The 13,010-nt window shown below is 42.8% G+C and overlaps 1 pseudogene; it reads left to right on the top strand.

Moving 5' to 3' along the window:
* Nucleotides 1-455: 455 nt before the first annotated feature.
* Nucleotides 456-3,991, top strand: LOC136759220 (G protein-activated inward rectifier potassium channel 4-like; annotated as a pseudogene).
* The last annotated feature ends 9,019 nt before the right edge of the window (nucleotides 3,992-13,010 follow it).

Raw genomic sequence — 13,010 nt, 5'->3', positions numbered from 1 at the left:
CTTCTGCAATTAGTCATTTTGTTTGCATCTCTCTATGGCTGAGTCTTTTCCTCATTTGTTTTGTAAATGATGGTTCATACAGCCATCTGTATATTCAGTTTACATAAACAACTCGGGGTAATTGAATGACGTACAGAATGACATTACGGTACAGTGGAGCTATGTATTCGGTATCAACGACCGTGAAAAGAATAAGATGAGAGAGAAACACATGAAGCTGTAGGTTTATTTAATTATGTCGGGGTAAAATCGTTATCTGCTTGCTTGTAAGTAAATAATCCCTTCAAATCCACACAGAATTAGTGCTTTAATTCTCCGTAGTATTAAAGATTAACTTAAAAGCACAGGCGTAATCCTGCAGTTTAATTAGACTTCTGCATAGCGTGTTCTCTGTGGTGTTATTAGTATGCTAGAAACCCAGCGCAGAAAATTAAACGCACTGGGATGTTGGCGCAATGGCAGTAGTATCAGTGGGCCCAGCTCTGTCACAGTACAAGGCCTATGTTGCACGGCTGAAGCGTGTTTTAGAGATGGAACAAGGGTGGGTGTTTTAATGAGGAACAGATATGATCGTGCCACCCAAAGAGTGCGTACCATCTGTTGCAAAATGTTCTTTTGGGATCCCTCTGCTCCTGAACTGTCAGCCATCTTCATCAGGATTTGGCTCTCAGCTTCAAACCAAAACTAGAAGGCTGCTGGCTGGCTCCTTGAGTCACAGCAAGGTTTTATTATACAGTCATGAAAACAACAGCATGGCTTACCTTTTCTTTTCAGGCTTTGTATTTCTGTGGGTTTAATAGGGTCGATTTCAGATCACGTTAGGTCAAATCTACTGCTACGTCCAATGATGATCTAAATCCTGAAACAAAGGAAAATGTATTAAATATGTCAACAGATCAACTCAGGCCTTTTTGTCGGCAATATATTTTGGTTGCATTATCTTTTATGGTTTTGGATCTGCAAAACCTCACAAAAGCATTATTTCCCTTTTTTAAATTGCTTCAAAACCTGAAAAACCTGACAGTGATTCCCATCATTTCTGTTTGTTTCAATAGAAGTAAGTATCAAACGCTGGGCTCAACTCAAACAATAAATATATATTTTTAGTGAGAGCTGGTTGTGCCCCTTTGGATTTGTTTACACTTACCCAAATTACATTTAACAGGCAGTAAAGCTGACGTTCATACCCACATTGTGGCCCAAGATTGAGGAGCCCTGTTAACCCATTGCCATGTGATTGACACTTCTGCCGGGTGCCCAGTGACATTCCTTATGAGCTCCAGTGCGGTCCGCAGCAGCACGGGGCTGCAGAAGAACAATGGGGTGTGTGGGAGGAGTTACATCCCGATTCCCAGCAAACACGACCCTCGGAGGAAGTCCGTCCCCCCAGCACAGACACCTACTGCCAAGCACCTCCTGGCCTACCTGCCCAGGCCCCCTGCTGACTACAGGTACAGCGCTTTCCCACAAAAGGTGAGAAGGAGGAGGTGGGGTGCGTTAATTTTGTCATCTGTTGTCATAAGCAGAAAACACTGATTGGTTTTAAAGATGAATTGTATTTAATCCTATCCAGTTCAGGGAACAATGTTAGAAATGGTAAGGCTTTTGATTAAATGATGAATCTGCTTTTTGCTTACAATGTTCCCTTGGATATGGAAATCACACCATCCCACCACTCTGTAACACAAAAACCATCCTGTCATTCCTGTGCCTACATTTTTTTTTTTTTGCCAGTGTGAACATTTAGATGTCCACTTTGATGTATCCAGAGGAGGCTCCATACTCTCCAACAAGAGCAGCACCTTTGACAATGTGCACCAGTTCACTCTCGGGTCCCCTACACCTCCCCACCAAGCATCCCCACAGCAGAGACTGAGTGGCCTGGAGCCCGAGAGATTCCAGCCCGTCCTGCCTGTCAAGGCGGCAGAGCATTTCCGTCACAGCTGAGGACGTGCCCAGGTCTCACCATGCGCCCTGCTCTGGCCCACAGCCCTGGGAGATCAGCAGCAGGTGGCACCGAGGCCACCTGGCTGGTGACTGTGACTCCTTCCAAGGCCAGACCTCGGCTCACAGCATCCTCTCCATGCAGGGCGTGTGGTCCGAGAAGGCCCAGAAGCAGAGGTACAAACTGATCAGGGACAACCAGCAGCTCCTGGGCTCCACCAAAAAGCAGTACCAGAGATACATCACCAAGGACGGCAAGTGCAGGGTCAACCAGGGCCACATTGAGGACAGGAGCTGCTTCCTCTCAGACGTCTTCACTGCCATCGTGGACCTGAAGTATCACTGGTTCCTGTTCATCTTCACCATGTGCTACATCGTGAGCTGGTTGGTGTCCGCCGAGATCTACTTCCTGGACGCTTGGCTGCGGGGTGACCTGAGTCACATGGGGGATCCAGAATGGCGGCCGTGCTTTGAGAACGTGGACAGCTTCCTGTCCGCCGTACTGCTCTCCATGGAAAGCCAGTGCACTATTGGCTAAAGCTCCAGGAAAGTGACTTCTAACTGTGTGGAAGGCGTCATACTGATCATGGTCCAGTCCATTGTAGGGTCTATGATTGATGCTCTCGTGGTGGGATGCATGTTGGTGAAGATCTCCAGGCTGAGAAAAAGGGCCCAAACGCTGATGTTCAGCAAACACGGGGTGGTGTCGCAGCGAGACGAGCAGCTGTGCTTGATGTTCCGTATCGGTGATCTTCACCACAGCCACATGGTGGATGCCAAAATAAGAGCCAAGCTCATCAGGTCCAGACACACCAATGAAGGAGAGTTTATCCATCTGGGGCAGTCTGAGCTTAACCTTGGTCATGACACTGGTCAGGACAGGCTCTTCTTGGTGGAGCCGCAGATCGTCAGCCACGTGATCAACGACCACAGCCCATTCTGGGATATGAGCGCTGAGTCTTTGAAAAGGGAAAGGTTTGAGATGATTGTGACCCTGGAAGGCATTGTGGAAGCAACAGGTTTGTGACGATGATGGGGGGGGGGGGTTACGGCACACAGTTATTTCACCAAGCAAATGGGTGTTTATTGTTTTTGTTCATTTAGATTTTATATTTGTATTATTGTTTTAATTAGTTCCTTCTGGTACACCTTAAAACCCTCTTATTTAAATATACTAGGCATCAGTCTATCTTGACAGAACGAGAAGTCAAAAGTACATAGTACATACATAGTATATAGTACTTATAGCTGCATCATTTTTGTATTTCTTAAAAATCAGACCATGGCAGTTGACACGATTAACCTATGTAATAGCAGATTAAACTACAACTTGATTTTAACTGCAGCACTAAGCAGCACATAGGAATCCCCCTGGATTACTCTAAATGCCTGTCTCCTATTATGATTGGATTACTGTATAGAACCATTTCTGGGCATAATCCCAAGGGATTCCCTGTGAAATAATGATATTAATCTGCCTGTATCCTATGCAGTCTATTTACACATTGCTTAAATGGCATGCTTTGTGCCTGTGACTTGTTGACAGAATTATAAAACAACTTCTTATAACATCACATGCATTTAATCCTTAGGAGCCCAGCATGACATATATATTGTATATGTCACACCCAGAGGCCAGGTGCATTGGACCACTATATGTTTGGCAAGCCTGTTAAATATAGATATGTCACACTGGGTTCTGATTCCCAATGATCTTTGTTGGTTGTGTTGGGCGTTAGGCATGACATGCCAGGCCAGGACGTCATACACGGATGATGAAATTCTGTGGGGCCAACGCTTCGAGCCCTGCGTGATCCTGAAGAAAGGGGTGTTCAGAGTGGACTACAGCCAGACCTTCGAGGTGCAAACGTCCCTGCGCAGCGCCAAGGAGATGACTACTCTGCATGACTTGGAGCAGAATGAGAGGTCCACACTGAGCCTGTGCTGGGACTGCACTGCCCACACCTGCCCCTCGGCAGACCTTGACCACAGAACCAGCAGTATCCACAACATCACAGAAATGAGTGAAAGTAATTTGGACATATGATAAATGTGAGCTTGTGTGACAACCAAATTTGCCTCTTTTTCTGTGTCTGCTCCCAATTAAAACATCATCAGTCTTGCAGTTACTGAACTAAGGGCCTTCCTAGCTACTGCTTGGTGTGCTTTACAGGCACTTAGGTATTTTTGTCTTTGTGTGAGGTACAATAGTACCCTTGAAAAGTTTAAGTTGATAAACAGTTTGTTTTCACTACTTGTGAACTTAATACATTTGTCACTTACCTAATATTGTGTGTCAACCTTAAACAAAATCGAGACGGGCATTTGGATATGTCATGATGAAGTATTGTTGCTTGAATTCTGAGTGTTTACCGTATTAATTGTAAATATAAGATGTCAAAACCTAAAACTCAAAACTATTCTGGTGGTAAATTTCAGAGAATCTGCCAAACTTTTTGTGCATATAAATCTTTAAAGAGGGATGTTATAGGTAAAATGCACTGTATGTTGGCGGGGAAAGGTTAACCAACCAGTATATTAACATATTACATTTATTTTGATAGCAATGCCTCCTATCTAACTTAATAGGGACTTTTAACTATTTGTCAAAATATGATATGAGTTTACACATTTCTATGAGGCATATTTGCGTTTTGTATAAGAATTGGAATTAGACCGACAGCATGAAAATGCTGAGTAACATTCCCATGTTCACACAGAAAAGTAAAGGACTGAACTGTTGTGTTGTACATTAGTTGCCACTGCGGACATGCAGGGCATCACAACACCACCACCTTGACCAACCCCAGTGAGCACTTGTGGGCCCTTGTTGATGTCATCATGGCTTTTCCTGGGGGAAACACTGGTAAATAAATGTATTCAGCCCATTTGCTCATTTGGTGTCCATTAATAACTAAGTGATCCAACGATACTTTCCAGTCTATTTAAATGTTCCCAAATTTTCAGCTTCAACCACATCGCTGGGGAGTTTGTTCTAGATTGTGACAACTCTCTGTGTGGAGAAGTGTCTCCTGTTTTCCATCTTAAATGCCTTGAAGCCCAATTTCCATTTGTGTCCCGGGTGTGTGCGTTCCTGCTGCTGTGGAAAAGCTCCTCTAGCTTGATGTGGTCGATGCCCTTCTTGATTTTGAAGACTTGAATCAAGTCCCCACATAGTCTCCTCTGTTCCAGGGTGAAAAGGTTCAGTTCCCTCAGTGTCTCAGTAGGACAGTCCCTTCAGACCTGGAATAAGTCTGGTTGCTCTCCTCTGAACTGTCTCTAGAGCAGCGATATCTTTCTTGAAGTGTGGAGCCCAGAACTGTACGCAGTATCCAGATGAGCTCTAACTAGTGCATTGTACAGTCTGAACATTACTGCCCTTGTTTTAAATTCTACACTTTTGACAATATACCCTAACATTGTGTTTGCCTTTTGTATTGCTTCCCCACATTGTTTGGATGGAGAAAGTGAGGAGTCCACATAGACTCCTAGGTTTTTCTCATGTGTTACTTCATCTAGTTCTACAGTGAGGGAAAAAAGTATTTGATCCCCCTGCTGATTTTGTACGTTTGCCCACTGACAAAGAAATGATCAGTCTATAATTTTAATGGTAGGTGTATTTTAACAGTGAGAGACAGAATAACAACATAAAAATCCAGAAAAACGCATTTCAAAAAAGTTATACATTGATTTGCATGTTAATGAGTGAAATAAGTATTTGATCCCCTATCAATCAGCAAGATTTCTGGCTCCCAGGTGTCTTTTATACAGGTAATGAGCTGAGATTAGCAGCACTCTCTTAAAGGGAGTGCTCCTAATCTCAGCTCGTTACCTGTATAAAAGACAACTGTCCACAGAAGCAATCAATCAATCAGATTCCAAACTCTCCACCATGGCCAAGACCAAAGAGCTGTCCAAGGATGTCAGGGACTAGATTGTAGACCTACATAAGGCTGGAATGGGCTACAAGACCATCGCCAAGCAGCTTGGTGAGAAGGTGACAACAGTTGGTGAGATTATTCGCAAATGGAAGAAACACAAAATAACTGTCAGTCTCCCTCGGTCTGGGGCTTCATGCAAGATCTCACCTCGTGGAGTTTCAATGATCATGAGAACGGTGAGGAATCAGCCCAGAACTACACGGGAGGATCTTGTTAATGATCTCAAGGCAGCTGGGACCATAGTCACCAAGAAAACAATTGATAACACACTACGCCGTGAAGGACTGAAATCCTGCAGCGCCCGCAAGGTCCCCCTGCATAAGAAAGCATATGTACAGGCCCGTCTGAAGTTTGCCAATGAACATCGGAATGATTCAGAGGAGAACTGGGTGAAAGTGTTGCGGTCAGATCAGACCAAAATCGAGCTCTTTGGCATCAACTCAACTTGCCGTGTTTGGAGGAGGAGGAATGACCCCAAGAACACCATCCCCACCGTCAAACATGGAGGTGGAAACATTATGCTTTGGGGGTGTTTTTCTGCTAAGGGGACAGGTCAACTGCACCGCATCAAAGGGACGATGGACGGGGCCATGTACTGTCAAATCTTGGGTGAGAACCTCCTTCCCTCAGCCAGGGCATTGAAAATGGGTCGTGGATGGGTATTCCAGCATGACAATGACCCAAAACGCACAGCCAAGGCAACAAAGGAGTGGCTCAAGAAGAAGCACATTAAGGTCCTGGAGTGGCCTAGCCAGTCTCCAGACCTTAATCCCGTAGAAAATCTGTGGAGGGAGCTGAAGGTTCGAGTTGCCAAACATCAGCCTTGAAACCTTAATGACTTGGAGAGGATCTGCAAAGAGGAGTGGGACAAAATCCCTCCTGAGATGTGTGCAAACCTGGTGGCCAACTACAAGAAACGTCTGACCTCTGTGATTGCCAACAAGGGTTTTGCCACCAAGTACTAAGTCGAAGGGGTCAAATACTTATTTCCCTCATTAACATGCATATCAATTTATAACTTTTTGAAATGTGTTTTTCTGGATTTTTGTTGTTGTTATTCTGTCTCTCACTGTTAAAATACACCTACCATTAAAATTATAGACTGATCATTTCTTTGTCAGTGGGCAAACGTACAAAATCAGCAGGGGATCAAATACTTTTTTCCCTCACTGTATTCCTCCCATAGTGTAATTATAATGGACATTTTTGTTACCTGCATGTAATACCTTGCACTTGTCCACATTGAATTTCATATGCCAGGTGTCGGCCCACAACTGAATATTATCTAAGTCCTTCTGAATAGCCTGTGCTGCTGAGATTGTATCTGCTGAGCCACCTATTTTTGTATCATCTGCAAATTTGACAAGTTTGCTAACAATCCCAGAGTCCAGATCATTAATATAGATTAGAAAAAGCAAAGGCCCTAGTACTGATCCCTGTGGAACTCCACTAACAACCTCACTGCAGTTAGAAGCGACTCCTCTAATCGACAACCTCTGTTTCCTATACATCAACCAGTTCATAGTCCATCTACTTACATTACCCTGAATGCCTACAGCTTCCAATTTGAGGATCAGTCTTTGGTGTGGAACCTTATCAAAAGCTTTCTGAAAATCTAAGTATATCATATCATATGCTTTCACATGATGTTCATGTTCAAAGAACTCTAATAGTAAGACATGACATGATCAAAATCCTGCTAGTCCTAGACTCAATCACCTTTCTTTCAACCTATTTACTTTCACCAACTCAACTGCTGAACTGAATTGACTTCAATGAAGGCAAACTACAGACAAGATTAACTTCAATTAAGGCAGTTAAAACAAACTGAGGAATGCTAAGACTGTCTGAAACTAGAAACACAAGAAGATGGCTGCCTCTCACCTGTACTGTCCAGTGTATATCTATGGCAACAGCAGCTTTAAGTACCCTTTTGTCTACCTGCCCCCAATTCACACCTAACTGGCTCCAACTGGCACAACTCACTTAACTGAAATCCTGCTAGTTCTAGATGAAATCACCTTTCTTTCAACCTATTTACTTTCACCAACTCAGCAGCTGTACTGAATTGACTTAAATTAAGGCAAACTACAGACAAGTTTGTAGTAGAAAGACTGTCCCACAAAGACTTATGGTGAATTATATTGGTAAAGCTTTATTTGAATGCAGCTCTGTGTTGTCATAACATTGTGATAATGCTATGACAAATGTTATGAGTGTGTTATGAATAATTATGCACCTGTTCGACATCCCTGGATAAGTTGTCATAATGCATTATGAATGCTGTTATGACTATTATTATGTAGGCTACACAGAGCTGCATTCAAATAAAGCATTACCTTTATATTAATGATAAAGAAGTTTGATTAATACAATTGGATATTTGTGAGGGTAGACCAAAGATGTCTCTCAAAGACGTTGATCTGATGGCAATGCAGATAGCAGGTTTCACTACTAGGATCAGCCGGACTCAATGTTTTGTTGATTTTTTTTTTCTTTCTTTCTTTGAAACTTAGAAATTCTCTGCATGTAAACATAATCACTGATTGAGGACCAACAGGAGGACACAAAATAAGACATGGGAGAGGAAGAGGTCAAAGCACAGACAATAAAAATGATGTTTTGATGCAACAAGGATTTTTAAGCTTTGCATCTTTGTTTTGTAAGTCACCCTGGATAAGGGTGTCGGCCAATAAATAAATAAATAAATAAAAATAATAATAATCTGGCTACACTTATCAGTATGCAAAATAATTCTGTCCTGCTGTGTGAAGTTGTATTCAAAATTGTGTTTGACATAAACTTTGTTTGGAAAGGGAATTCATTGGATTTACCCCTCCAGCACACTTTAGACTTTTGTTTTCTTTCAGGTTTTTCTGAACACTATAGTTTACTAAGATTGTTTTTAGCCACAAATGTATACACGATCCACAGTTCAATTGGATGAATTGGATCAAGCTCAATGGGTGAATTCAGTAGGATGTCTTCAACCCACTTACACTGAGCTTGACTGGTACTGAGTCTTATAATACACTGGGTTAAACAAGTATCAGTACATTTGGGAAATACAGTCCCCAATGAGAAACATATTCGATATGTCCTCCTCGGTTGTGAAATGTCAGTGAAATTATGAAATTGCACGTTAAAGCTTGCAAGGTTTCTGTGTGGATTGAATACACCTCTTGCTCAATTGCCTCTTTCAAAATCATCAATTGTGTTTGGATTAATGTTCAACATTGTGTTCTAGTGTGTACCTGAAGTCAGTTTAAATGTAATTCAGATTTGTGGTCGTATCCCTGTAGAAGATCCCAAATTGATATCACGTATTATTCACCTGTGTTCTGGTCTTCATGAATACACAGATTAGTATTGGTTCGCCACCCAGTGGTGTAACATTTAAATGCATCTACAAAAAAAAAAACATTCTTTGCAGAGAATATACAAGTGCCAACCTGTGTGTGAAGCTTTGCCAGAAGAGTCAGTGATGTAGAGACGTCAGTGGACAACAAGCTGGCACCTAAAGTTCGGTTTCGTGCTGAAAAGTAAATGTGTTAGAAAGATATAGAAAATGATTAGTTAATCTTATTTCTTAGTAGATGCCCTTATGCAGGCCGACTTACAATATATCTTTTTTTTTTTTTTTTCATTTACATACAGTTACCCCTGTATTTGCAGCAGAGGTTTTCCTGAAGCAATCTAGGATCAGTACCTTGCTCAAGGGTACAGCAGCAGTGTCCCCCACCTGGAACTGAACAGCAGAGTCCAGAGCCATGACCACTACTCCACACTACTTCCTCATGATACAGGAATACGAAATATCTTATGATAGTTTATAGTAATAAGAAGTAACTATTACTTCACTGGGAACTTAAAAAGATTTGATCAAACATAGTAATTTGCTCCGCTTTGTGAGCATTTGTATGTAATAGCATTAATCTAAATATTAATCCTTACCATGATGATAATAATAATAAAATAAATCAGATCTATATCATCAACATCCACCATTGTGTGTCCACTTCTGGATGAGGGATTCCCTAATATGTTTCCACTGGTAGGTAAATAGTGTATTATTCCAGGTTCTTCCCTGTCAGCTGTGGTCTTCATATATATATATACATTCACCTAAAGGATTATTAGGAACACCTGTTCAATTTCTCATTAATGCAATTATCTAACCAACCAATCACATGGCAGTTGCTTCAATGCATTTAGGGGTGTGGTCCTGGTCAAGACAATCTCCTGAACTCCAAACTGAATGTCTGAATGGGAAAGAAAGGTGATTTTAGCAATTTTGAGCGTGGCATGGTTGATGGAGCCAGACGGGCCGGTCTGAGTATTTCACAATCTGCTCAGTTACTGGGATTTTCACGCACAACCATTTCTAGGGTTTACAAAGAATGGTGTGAAAAGGGAAAAACATCCAGTATGCGGCAGTCCTGTGGGCGAAAATGCCTTGTTGATGCTAGAGGTCAGAGGAGAATGGGCCGACTGATTCAAGCTGATAGAAGAGCAACTTTGACTGAAATAACCACTCGTTACAACCGAGGTATGCAGCAAAGCATTTGTGAAGCCACAACACGTACAACCTTGAGGCGGATGGGCTACAACAGCAGAAGACCCCACTCATCTCCACTACAAATAGGAAAAAGAGGCTACAATTTGCACAAGCTCACCAGAATTGGACAGTTGAAGACTGGAAAAATGTTGCCTGGTCTGATGAGTCTCGATTTCTGTTGAGACATTCAGATGGTAGAGTCAGAATTTGGCGTAAACAGAATGAGAACATTGATCCATCATGCCTTGTTACCACTGTGCAGGCTGGTGGTGGTGGTGTAATGGTGTGGGGGATGTTTTCTTGGCACACTTTAGGCCCCTTAGTGCCAATTGGGCATCGTTTAAATGCCACGGCCTACCTGAGCATTGTTTCTGACCATGTCCATCCCTTTATGACCACCATGTACCCATCCTCTGATGGCTACTTCCAGCAGGATAATGCACCATGTCACAAAGGTCGAATCATTTCAAATTGGTTTCTTGAACATGACAATGAGTTCACTGTACTAAACTGGCCCCCACAGTCACCAGATCTCAACCCAATAGAGCATCTTTGGGATGTGGTGGAACGGGAGCTTCGTGCCCTGGATGTGCATCCCACAAATCTCCATCAACTGCAAGATGCTATCCTATCAATATGGGCCAAGAATGCTTTCAGCACCTTGTTGAATCAATGCCACGTAGAATTAAGGCAGTTCTGAAGGCGAAAGGGGGTCAAACACAGTATTAGTATGGTGTTCCTAATAATCCTTTAGGTGAGTGTATATATATATATATATATATATATATATATATATATATATATATATATATACACACGATCAGCCATAACATTATGACCACTGACAGGTGAAGTGAATAACGCTGATAATCTCGTTATCATGGCACCTGTCAGTGGGTGGGATATATTTTGCAGCAAGTGAACATTTTGTCCTCAAAGTTTGACAAGGGCCAAATTGTGATGGCTAGACAACTGGGTCAGAGCATCTCCAAAACTGCAGCTCTTGTGGGGTGTTCCCGGTCTGCAGTGGTCAGTACCTATCAAAAGTGGTCCAAGGAAGGAAAAGCGGTGAACCGGCGACATTGTCATGGGCAGCCAAGGCTCAATGATGCACGTGGGGAGTGAAGGCTGGCCCGTGTGGTCCGATCCAACAGACGAGCTACTGTAGCTCAAATTGCTGAAAAAGTTAATGCTGGTTCTGATAGAAAGGTGTCAGAACACTCAGTGCATCGCAGTTTGTTGCGTATGGGGCTGCGTAGCCACAGACCAGTCAGGGTTCCCATACTGACCCCTGTCCACTGCCGAAAGCGCCAACAATGGGCACGTGAGCATCAGAACTGGACCACGGAGCAATGGAAGAAACACAAAATAACTGTCAGTCTCCCTCGGTCTGGGGCTCCATGCAAGATCTCACCTTGTGGAATTTCAATGATCATGAGAACGGTGAGGAATCAGCCCAGAACTACATGGGAGGATCTTGTTAATGATCTCAAGGCAGCTGGGACCATAGTCACCAAGAAAACAATTGGTAACACACTACGCCGCGAAGGACTGAAATCCTGCAGCGCCTGCAAGGTCCCCCTGCTCAAGAAAGCACATGTACAGGCCCGTCTGAAGTTTTCCAATGAACATCTGAATGATTCAGAGGAGAACTGGGTGAAAGTGTTGTGGTCAGATGAGACCAAAATCGAGTTCTTTGGCATCAACTCAACTCGCCGTGTTTGGAGGAGGAATGACCCCAAGAACACCATCCCCACCGTCAAACACGGAGGTGGAAACATTATGCTTTGGGGGTGTTTTTCTGCTAAGGGGACAGGACAACTGCACCGCATCAAAGGGACGATAGACAGGGCCATGTACCGTCAAATCTTGGGTGAGAACCTCCTTCCCTCAGCCAGGGCATTGAAAATGGGTCGTGGATGGGTATTCCAGGGTGACAATGACCCAAAACACAGCCAAGGCAACAAAGGAGTGGCTCAAGAAGAAGCACATTAAGGTCCTGGAGTGGCCTAGCCAGTCTCCAGACCTTAATCCCATAGAAAATCTGTGGAGGGAGCTGAAGGTTCGAGTTGCCAAACGTCAGCCTCGAAACCTTAATGACTTGGAGAGGATCTGCAAAGAGGAGTGGGACAAAATCCCTCCTGAGATGTGCGCAAACCTGGTGGCCAACTACAAGAAACGTCTGACCTCTGTGATTGCCAACAAGGGTTTTGCCACCAAGTACTAAGTCGAAGGGGTCAAATACTTATTTCCCTCATTAACATGCATATCAATTTATAACTTTTTTGAAATGCGTTTTTCTGGATTTGTTTGTTGTTATTCTGTCTCTCACTGTTAAAATACACCTACCATTAAAATTATAGACTGATCATTTCTTTGTCAGTGGGCAAACATACAAAATCAGCAGGGGATCAAATAGTTTTTTCCCCCACTGTGTATATATATATATATATATATATATATATATATATATACACAGACATGTGTGTTGGTGTCTGTGGTTTACTGTAATATTTTTACTTAGATTAACAAAAAAGTTATTTCACAAATGTTAGAAAAATTATATA

The sequence above is a fragment of the Amia ocellicauda genome, chromosome 1 (assembly GCF_036373705.1).
Source record: "Amia ocellicauda isolate fAmiCal2 chromosome 1, fAmiCal2.hap1, whole genome shotgun sequence".
NCBI lineage: Eukaryota > Metazoa > Chordata > Actinopteri > Amiiformes > Amiidae > Amia > Amia ocellicauda.
This window is presented reverse-complemented; position numbering and strand designations above follow the sequence as displayed.